The following is a 10845-nucleotide window of genomic DNA, read 5'->3' as shown; positions in this document are numbered from 1 at the left end:
TCTATTAGACAAATATGATTCAAACCACTGCAGCGCAGTGCCTTTAATACCTATGGCATGCTCTAATCTCTGTAATAAAATTTTATGGTCAACAGTATCAAAAGCAGCACTGAGGTCTAACAGAACAAGCACAAAGATGAGTCCACTGTCTGAGGCCATAAGAAGATCATTTGTAACCTTCACTAATGCTGTTTCTGTACTATGATGAATTCTAAAACCTGACTGAAACTCTTCAAATAGACCATTCCTCTGCAGATGATCAGTTAGCTGTTTTACAACTACCCTTTCAAGAATTTTTGAGAGAAAAGGAAGGTTGGAGATTGGCCTATAATTAGCTAAGATAGCTGGGTCAAGTGATGGCTTTTTAAGTAATGGTTTAATTACTGCCACCTTAAAAGCCTGTGGTACATAGCCAACTAACAAAGATAGATTGATCATATTTAAGATCGAAGCATTAAATAATGGTAGGGCTTCCTTGAGCAGCCTGGTAGGAATGGGGTCTAATAAACATGTTGATGGTTTGGATGAAGTAACTAATGAAAATAACTCAGACAGAACAATCGGAGAGAAAGAGTCTAACCAAATACCGGCATCACTGAAAGCAGCCAAAGATAACGATACGTCTTTGGGATGGTTATGAGTAATTTTTTCTCTAATAGTTAAAATTTTGTTAGCAAAGAAAGTCATGAAGTCATTACTAGTTAAAGTTAATGGAATACTCAGCTCAATAGAGCTCTGACTCTTTGTCAGCCTGGCTACAGTGCTGAAAAGAAACCTGGGGTTGTTCTTATTTTCTTCAATTAGTGATGAGTAGAAAGATGTCCTAGCTTTACGGAGGGCTTTTTTATAGAGCAACAGACTCTTTTTCCAGGCTAAGTGAAGATCTTCTAAATTAGTGAGACGCCATTTCCTCTCCAACTTACGGGTTATCTGCTTTAAGCTACGAGTTTGTGAGTTATACCACGGAGTCAGGCACTTCTGATTTAAAGCTCTCTTTTTTAGAGGAGCTACAGCATCCAAAGTTGTCTTCAATGAGGATGTAAAACTATTGACGAGATACTCTATCTCACTTACAGAGTTTAGGTAGCTACTCTGCAGTGTGTTGGTATATGGCATTAGAGAACATAAAGAAGGAATCATATCCTTAAACCTAGTTACAGCGCTTTCTGAAAGACTTCTAGTGTAATGAAACTTATTCCCCACTGCTGGGTAGTCCATCAGAGTAAATGTAAATGTTATTAAGAAATGATCAGACAGAAGGGAGTTTTCAGGGAATACTGTTAAGTCTTCTATTTCCATACCATAAGTCAGAACAAGATCTAAGATATGATTAAAGTGGTGGGTGGACTCATTTACTTTTTGAGCAAAGCCAATAGAGTCTAATAATAGATTAAATGCAGTGTTGAGGCTGTCATTCTCAGCATCTGTGTGGATGTTAAAATCGCCCACTATAATTATCTTATCTGAGCTAAGCACTAAGTCAGACAAAAGGTCTGAAAATTCACAGAGAAACTCACAGTAACGACCAGGTGGACGATAGATAATAACAAATAAAACTGGTTTTTGGGACTTCCAATTTGGATGGACAAGACTAAGAGACAAGCTTTCAAATGAATTAAAGCTCTGTCTGGGTTTTTGATTAATTAATAAGCTGGAATGGAAGATTGCTGCTAATCCTCCGCCTCGGCCCGTGCTACGAGCATTCTGACAGTTAGTGTGACTCGGGGGTGTTGACTCATTTAAACTAACATATTCATCCTGCTGTAACCAGGTTTCTGTAAGGCAGAATAAATCAATATGTTGATCAATTATTATATCATTTACCAACAGGGACTTAGAAGAGAGAGACCTAATGTTTAATAGACCACATTTAACTGTTTTAGTCTGTGGTGCAGTTGAAGGTGCTATATTATTTTTTCTTTTTGAATTTTTATGCTTAAATAGATTTTTGCTGGTTATTGGTAGTCTGGGAGCAGGCACCGTCTCTACGGGGATGGGGTAATGAGGGGATGGCAGGGGGAGAGAAGCTGCAGAGAGGTGTGTAAGACTACAACTCTGCTTCCTGGTCCCAACCCTGGATAGTCATGGTTTGGAGGATTTAAGAAAATTGGCCAGATTTCTAGAAATGAGAGCTGCTCCATCCAAAGTGGGATGGATGCCGTCTCTCCTAACAAGACCAGGGTTTCCCCAGAAGCTTTGCCAAATATCTATGAAGCCCACCTCATTTTTTGGACACCACTCAGACAGCCAGCAATTCAAGGAGAACATGCGGCTAAACATGTCACTCCCGGTCTGATTGGGGAGGGCCCAGAGAAAACTACAGAGTCCGACATTGTTTTTGCAAAGTTACACACCGATTTATTGTTAATTTTAGTGACCTCTGATTGGCGTAACCGGTGTCATTACTGCCGACGTGAATTACAATCTTACCAAATTTACACTTAGCCTTAGCCAGCAGTTTCAAATTTCCTTTAATGTCGCCTGCTCTGGCCCCCGGAAGACAATTGACTATGGTTGCTGGTGTCGCTAACTTCACATTTCGCAAAACAGAGTCGCCAATAACCAGAGTTTGATCCTCGGTGGGTGTGTCGCCGAGTGGGGAAAAACGGCTAGAGATGTGAACGGGTTGGCGGTGTACACGGGGCTTCTGTTTAGGGCTACGCTTCCTCCTCACAGTCACCCAGTCAGCCTGCTTTCCCGGCTGCTCGGGATCTGCCAGGGGGTAACTAACGGCGGCTAAGCTACCTTGGTCCGCACCGACTACAGGGGCCTGGCTAGCTGTAGAATTTTCCACGGTGCGGAGCCGAGTCTCCAATTCGCCCAGCCTGGCCTCCAAAGCTACGAATAAGCTACACTTATTTCAAGTACCGTTACTGCTAAAGGAGGCCGAGGAATAACTAAACATTTCACACCCAGAGCAGAAAAGTGCGGGAGAGACAGGAGAAGCCGCCATGCTAAATCGGCTAAGAGCTAGTAGCTACGCTAAGCTAGCGGATTCCTAAAAACACGCAAAGTGAATAATGTGTAAATAATTTAGAGTTTATTCAGCAGAAGGAGTGCTTTAGTTAAGGCACGTAAAGATTACACTGGGAAACAAATCGTAATCTAGATAACTAGATCAATCTAACTGCGCAGATTAAACAGCTAACAGATACAGAAAAACACCGCTGTGCTCCGGAACAGGAAGTGATACAATACCACAGTGAGAACCAACCACCAGTAGAGGCAAGCAAGAGCCGAAAAATCTGGCTAAAAATTAGAAAGGTCTTGTCTCAGAGTGATGCTGAAAAACTAATTCATGCATTTAGTAGAGGCAAGCAAGAAGCCTCTTCTGAATTCTTAGATGAATTTGGTGCATTCATCTCTAACTTGTCAACTAGTGCAGATAACATTCTGATTATTGGTGACGTTAATGTTCATATAAATAAGCCTTCTGATCCCCTCTGCTATTCATTTATTGAAATTGTGGATGCATTAGTATTTTGGCAATGCATTCGGGACTCAATACACATTAGTGGAAATACCCTGGATTTGGTTCTCGCACGTGGTATTGCTGTCAAGAGTCCTGACATCATGCCTCTTGCATCAGTGGTCTCTGATCACTCACTTATTAAGGTTACAGTTTCGATGCCATGTTTAGTGGAACAGCAACCTTATATATCACTACAGTGATGCATCAACTCCTCAACTAAGACTGAACTCGAAGTTAGACTGCCTGATGTCTTAGCTTCACATTTGGCAAATACCCAATCAGTTTGAGCGCCTTGGGGCAACTGTTTGTTGTGATTTGGCGCTATACAAGAAAAAAGTTGATTGATTGATTGATAGACAGTTTGTGTATAGTTTAAACTCAGTGCTCAAAACTACACCAACATGATTGCGCCACCTGTGTTAAAACCGCACTCCCCCAAAACACAGTAACCTTGGTTCAGTGATTACCTGCGTGACTTCAAGCATAAGGCTAGAGGTCTAGAATGGAAATGGCGTGGTTCAAAATTAGAAGTATTCCACCTTGTGTGGCGTGATGCTATCTTAGACTATAATCATGCATTACTGGCTACAAAGTGGACCTACTACTCTGATTTGATCAACAAAAACAAGCATAACTCAAAGTTCTTGTGCAACACTAATTCATGGACAACTACCTGTAGTTCGATTAAGCCATGACTTAAGAAACCTAATCTTGACCCTAGTGTATTGAAAAACTATCGGCCGATATTAAATCTATCATTTTGCTTTAAAATTCTGGAAAAAAGTGGTGTCATGGCAGCTTGTGGACTATCTTACTGAGAATAATCTCTTTGAGCCACTGCAGTCTGCTTTTAGAAAATATCGTTCCACAGAGACGGCTCTCACTAAAGTGGCAAATGATCTTCTGCCTACAGTGGATACGGACACCACTACGGTTCTGGTGCTGTTAGATCTCAGTGCTGCATTTGATTCCGTGGATCATCATATTCTACTTGATAGGCTGCAAAATCATTTTGGGATTAGTCATCACACTGACAAAGTGAGGAACCTTGGGGTAATTTTTGATCCTTCGTTGTCCTTTGGCCTCGATCCACATTAGAAATATTACTAGGATTGCTTCCTTCCACCTGCGAAATATAGTGAAGATTTGTCCCATCCTGTCTATGGCTGATGCTGAGACCCTGATCCATGCATTTATCTCTTCTAGATTGGACTACTGCAATGTTCTATTTTCTGGTTTACCATAGTCTAGCATTAGGGCTCTCCAATTGGTTCAAAATGCTGCTGCCAGACTGTTGGAGTTATTCTGTAGATACACTGTTTTATTTTATCATGCATGTTTTGTGTTCTCTGCTCTGGTAGAAAGTAGTTCTCTCTGCTCTGATAAAGTGTACTGTACTGATGTGATGGGTGAAGGTTACTTAAGATATGTGACATGACGTGCTTCTGCAAGTTGTGGTATCTCTGTGTGCACGCTAAGTTCTTTTTCAGGATATGTGAAGATGACCCAGGCAGAATGCAGCCATAAGCGGAGCAGTGAGATAAAGAATAGAGAATTGAATGTTCCAACCACAGTGTGATTATGATACATTAGTCCTTGTGTCAGAAGAAGTGTGATTAATCGTTAGATGTCTTAAACACATCTTAATCGAGCCCAAGATTAAAAAGGTTCTGAAAGTCCTGAATGTATTGTGCAATCAGCGGTTCTGCGGCAACAGCTCACGCGCTATCACTCCTCCCCTTAGGAGCTGTACCGCCCATGTATGTAGGGAAGTCCTAAATAAAAGAGCAGGAGCGCAGGCCAGACTTTAGTGTAGCTTTGGTGTACAGCCTGACTTGCACTCCTCGCGAGCTAAAATTGACTTTCTGTCTCACTGGTGTTTCTTGACTCTGTTTGTCTTATCAAGGTTTTAAGAATGTTTGGAGGCAGAAAATACCCAACATTGACTGGGGGCTACGTCCGGGATCTCAACAATACCGGAGGTGTCCAGCGGAGGTCGTCAAGTCCAGACGTAAATCCTTGGCCAAGGTCCGATCGATTGATCGTGTCTGCAATTGTCGACCGCCGTTGGCATCGTCTGGTTGACGAGATTTTCCCGAAGAAGACAGACAGGAAGTCGAGTCAGTGAGTAAAATTTCTTTGTGACAGTACTAAATGAGTGGTGATCAGATCACATAAACAGTTAAATTCCGCAAGCGATGATACAGAATCGTCTGTTAATGAAACACAGTTAAACTCTGTAAGGAGGTCGGACTCCTCTACGATGGCGAGGAACGCACGTAGTTAAATTCCGAAGGAGGGTGCGGACTCCTCTGTTTATATACGCGTACCGGTAGGGGATAAATGTGATCACATAAACAGTTAAACTCCGTAAACGATGGCGTGGAATCGTCTGTTAATGTAAAGCAGTTAAACTCCGCGAGGAGGGTGGACTCTACGGCTAGCGAAGGACGCACGTAGTTAAATTCCGGAAGGAGGGTACGGACTCCTCTGTTTTAATACGTAAAGGAAATACCAGTTAGAAATAAGTGCACAGTGAAAAGGCAGTTAAACGTCGCACGGATGGTGGACTCCCCTAATGCAGGACATTAGTTAAATTCCACGGGAGGGCGAGCTCCCCTGGCCTAAGAATACGCGTACGGTTATTAAAAGTGTTTCTATGTATTTGTGTAAATAAAATAACTGTGTGTGAGTGTAATAAAGGTGACTGAGTGAGAGTGTGGAGTCACTTCGACTCCCCTCTATGAAAATCTCACAGGAAAGTAAGTAGTAAGTTTTGAGAAGAAGCAAAGGCAAGGCCTTCCCGTGCCCTCCGGGGTGGCGAAAGGGAACGCACTTCTCAGAATAGTTGATTACTACCCTGTGATTGTAACAACACCAGTGGATTAGGACCCTGTAGGGGCAAAACCATCACTGGTCTAAAACGTTCTGAAAACACAAAATGGGTCAATCTAACAGTAAAAATGAGAGACCTAAGTCCCGGGACGATCTAAAAACAAAAAATTGGATATACATGAATAAAATTGATCCAAATTCAACAAAACACTTAGATAAGTGGATAAAAGATCATGGATTTGATGGACGCCTGCAGAAAGAGTCATTAACTAAACTAAAGAACAGTATTGAGAAAAAGTGTGGAACAAGTAAAAAAAAAAAATTGAAAAAAAAAGAAGGTCAAGGTGAAATTGTAGCATGGGAAAGAGAAGTTGAGAAACGAAAGAAGGGCCTTAGAGAAGCAAAGGAAAGACAGAAAGAAACAGTAAATGATAAGAAGGAGCAGGGGAACATGATGTTTCACAGACAAGAAGATAATGAGACAGGGCCTGCGGCTCCAAAAGTAGAAATGGTAGTAAAATTGGATACTACAAAACACAGTCAGCCAGAAGCTGAAATAAAGGAGAATAAACTCTATCCAGATTTACCACAGGGACAACCCCCATCATATGTAGACCCTACACAACACGTCATGAGAACACGATCCAAAACACCAAAAGATGAAGAAAAACAACCTGGACCATCAGCCCCACCGGCTGATCAGGAACCAGGTGGATCAGGAGTCTATCCAATGATTCATGTGGCAAATCCACATACGTTAGGACCAAGAACTATTCTTGTGTACCGAACATAGACACAAGCAGACGTTAAGGCAGCTGTGGAAGGTGTAACTCCCCCACGAGAAGATGTAGCCCAGTACATTATTGACGTAACCGCTTTGGTTAAATCCTACATTCTTAGAGGGGATGAAGTTCAACAAGTCATAATGGCAACTGTGACAAAGGATTGGGCTGATGTAAAAGGAGATTGGGATCCTGCAGAGGCAGACCACACTCCATTAGCCCATGATAGTCAGGAATTGGAAGATCGATTGGCCGCACTATTGCTGAGAATTAAGCAGAAATACCAGCAGAAGTCAAATTACACAGAAATAAATTGCACAAAACAGAAAGATGATGAACCATTCGAAGACTATCAACATCAAATGGAAAAAGTTTTTAAAGTGCACAGTGGTCTTCTACCACTGAAAAATGATAGCGTGTATGAACAACAATTGAAAAATGCACTCCATGCCAACTCCAGATCAGATATCCAAGCATGGGTAGACAAACACATGATAACGCTCCCAACAGCTGGGTTACAAGAGTATTTAGACCACGCCATACACGCAGAAAGAAATCTGAAAACAAAAAAGGCAGCCCGCTACTGTATATACAAATTTGGCCCAGGCCTGACAGTACTCTTTGGATCTGTCGGAATTGAGACAAACTGAACAATTATTGGAGGAAGGTCTGATGACCTGTGAAAACAGCGAACATGTAGTAATGATGTCACCTAAAGATCTACACATAACTATACTATTCACTCCACGAAAGGATGAAAGGTATGGAGCAGGATTTCTGAAAATTCCATCAGAATTACAGACAGTAGCACACCTATACACAGACAGAAAAACCACCTCTGTGTGTAGTGTAGTGCTGACCCAAAGTGCAGACAAATGGTACAGAGGAAAACCTGAGGCTGTGCCGCATATTTCACTGATAAGGGCAGACACTCAGTCCTGGAAGGACCTTGGAGGAATTGTTAAGATAGCTGAGGAAACAACTGATTGGCACGAAGCAGATGCAGTGTCGGTGTGGGATTTCAGTCCATCCACAGGCTGGTATCAGAAATACAAGTTTGTAAGTGCTTGAACGACACCGGTGATACATGAAGTAGATCTGGATGATTGAAATTTAACAACATCTGTGTTGTTGACACAGGAAGATGAGACTTTATTGGCCAAACTGCCTCCTCATCTCTGGGTGAAAGCACCCACAGATGTAGGACTGTTGAAAAATACTCCGCCAGTCAAAATTAAGCCACGATCTGATTGGAGACCACGGATCAAACAATATCCGTTAAAACCTGAAGCAGAAAAAGGAAATGATGACTTTTCTAGGTATCTGTAATTATTGCAGAGCCTGGATTCCATGTTATGCAGAGATGGTGCAGAAATTGCAGGATTTAATAAACTCTATACCAATGGATATGACTGACAAAATACAGTGGAATAAAGAAGCTGAAGAACAGTTTACAGCTCTTAAACAAGAACTTGTGAGTTCCACAGTATTATCTCTGCCCAATTATGCCAAGCCATTCACTCTCATGGTGGACACAAAACAGGGATTCATGTGTGCAGTCTTGCTACAACAACATGGTAATAAAAATAAACCAGTTGGCTATTATTTCAAACGTTTGGATACATTCTTATCGCCTGCCAGACAGACAATGAACCATTAATAGATTCTGACCTTTTATTGGATATGCAAAAACAGGCACCAGCGCAGGAACGACATTTGTGGTTGAAAAATGGGGCAACCCCAAACCCCAAAGGACTTTATTGTATACATAACAAACCCATCCTACCCAAAAGCTTATTCAAAGCAGCTGCAATTGCGACACATGGGTGTGTCGACAGGGGGGATGGTATATATGGTAGACCAATACTTTACTACCTATGGATTTAATTTATACTCAAAAAATTTTTGTAAAGCCTGTGTTACCTGATTGAAACACAACCCACAGGGAAGTATAAGACCCCGGAGAGGGCAATTCCCAAAACCACAGTATCCTTTTCAAATTGTCCATATGGACTTTATTGAACTAAATCGATGTGGACCTTATCAATACTGTCTAGTATTAATTGATGCCTTTTCAAAATGGGTAGAAATTGTTCCATCACAAAAAGCAGATGCTTTAACAGTAGCAAAAGCACTGTGTAAGACAATTATTCCGTATTATGGAATACCAGAGACATTGTACAGTGATAATGGAACACATTTTGTAAATGAAGTTGTACAAAGAGTAGCAGAACACATGAAAATTAAGTTAAAACATCATTGTGCTTACCACCCACACAGTGCAGGATTAGTGGAAAGGACAAAGGGCACAATAAAAATAAGATTAAGGAAATGTATAGAAGAGACAAAACGAACCTGGATTGAATGTTTGGACCTAGTAAAATTGTATATGAGAATAACACCAACACCATCAGGTTTAACACCATTTGAGATACTTTATGGACGACCATATCGTCTACCAATTTTGACATGGATACTAAAACAGCAGATGAGGAACAAACATTAGCAAATTTTATGAAAAAGACATTAACACAGACAGATGGATAACTTAAACACATTTACTGCCGAATAATTTTGATCTTCCACAGGACGGCCTTCCAGTAGTCTAGCCAGGAGACTGGGTGTTCATCAGAGTGATTAAGAGGAAGAACTGGTCCAGTCCTCGTTGGGAAGGTCCATACCAAGTGCTGTTAACAACACCAACTGCAGTAAAGATAGCGGAGAGATCAACGTGGATACATCTAAGTCACTGTAAGATACAGCGTGTGTTGGCTGCCTCCACAGTGTAAGGGGAAGTCTGGCTACAAAGGGAGTCTATTTAATTAGTAATAGATTGTCTCAATGCCAGTGAAGCAGGGAGATCCTTGCACTATTAGGTGAGGTTGGTTAACAACACTGTATCCTAGCAATCATGACTGAACTACAGCAGACCCCGGAGCGGCGTGCTCAGCGCCGCCGCTGCCGGACTGTTGGTAGGGCAGCCGGTTGCGTTGTGATCTTAGTGTGTTTCGTGCTCCTCGGACTCCTGGCCTGGTGGTTGACCCAAGAATTGCAGCTCACTGTGGACGGAGCCAGAGAACAACGCAAGCAACGTCAGAAGAGGTTTATTCATAATGTGAATGAGACAGATGGACACCCTCATATATACCATACTAATATGTGGTACAGATATGTTAATTTATTGGCTATGGAATTACATGTTACTAATTGTTATGTTTGTTCGCAAATGCCTATATCCTCAACACACCCAGCTCTGACGGCTAAACCGTACCCTGCTAGGGTGACAGAATGTCTTATCATACGGATGCATAATCAAACTGTATTTCGGGGGCAACAGTTCTCAGCAAATCTGATAAGACGTAATACCACTTGCCTCAGTGCAACCACTTATATGATAGGGATTTCAACAGAGGACGTACAAGCGTGCCCAAGTGCTGCTCCATTGACTAGACTGAAGGGAAACGCAAAAAATATCACGTTAAATTGTCATCACAACGGCCATTCCCGATTTGCTTTTACGGGACAGGGAATAAAAATGTAGGTAAAATTAAGAAACATCTGTGTACCCAAACGTATGTTTTATCAAATAATTTAAGCCTAACCAAAACATAATATGTGGATGGTACTTATCTTCATCACATTGGACGGGGATGTAATTATACAGGCTCCTGTCCACGGGGAACGGATGAATCATGTGCTTATGTTAGTAAGTTTTTGCTACCACCTATAAATGGTACTCCGGTGTATGATGACATC

Source organism: Thalassophryne amazonica, unplaced genomic scaffold (assembly GCF_902500255.1).
Source record: "Thalassophryne amazonica unplaced genomic scaffold, fThaAma1.1, whole genome shotgun sequence".
In the NCBI taxonomy this organism is placed as follows: Eukaryota; Metazoa; Chordata; class Actinopteri; order Batrachoidiformes; family Batrachoididae; genus Thalassophryne; species Thalassophryne amazonica.
This window is presented reverse-complemented; position numbering follows the sequence as displayed.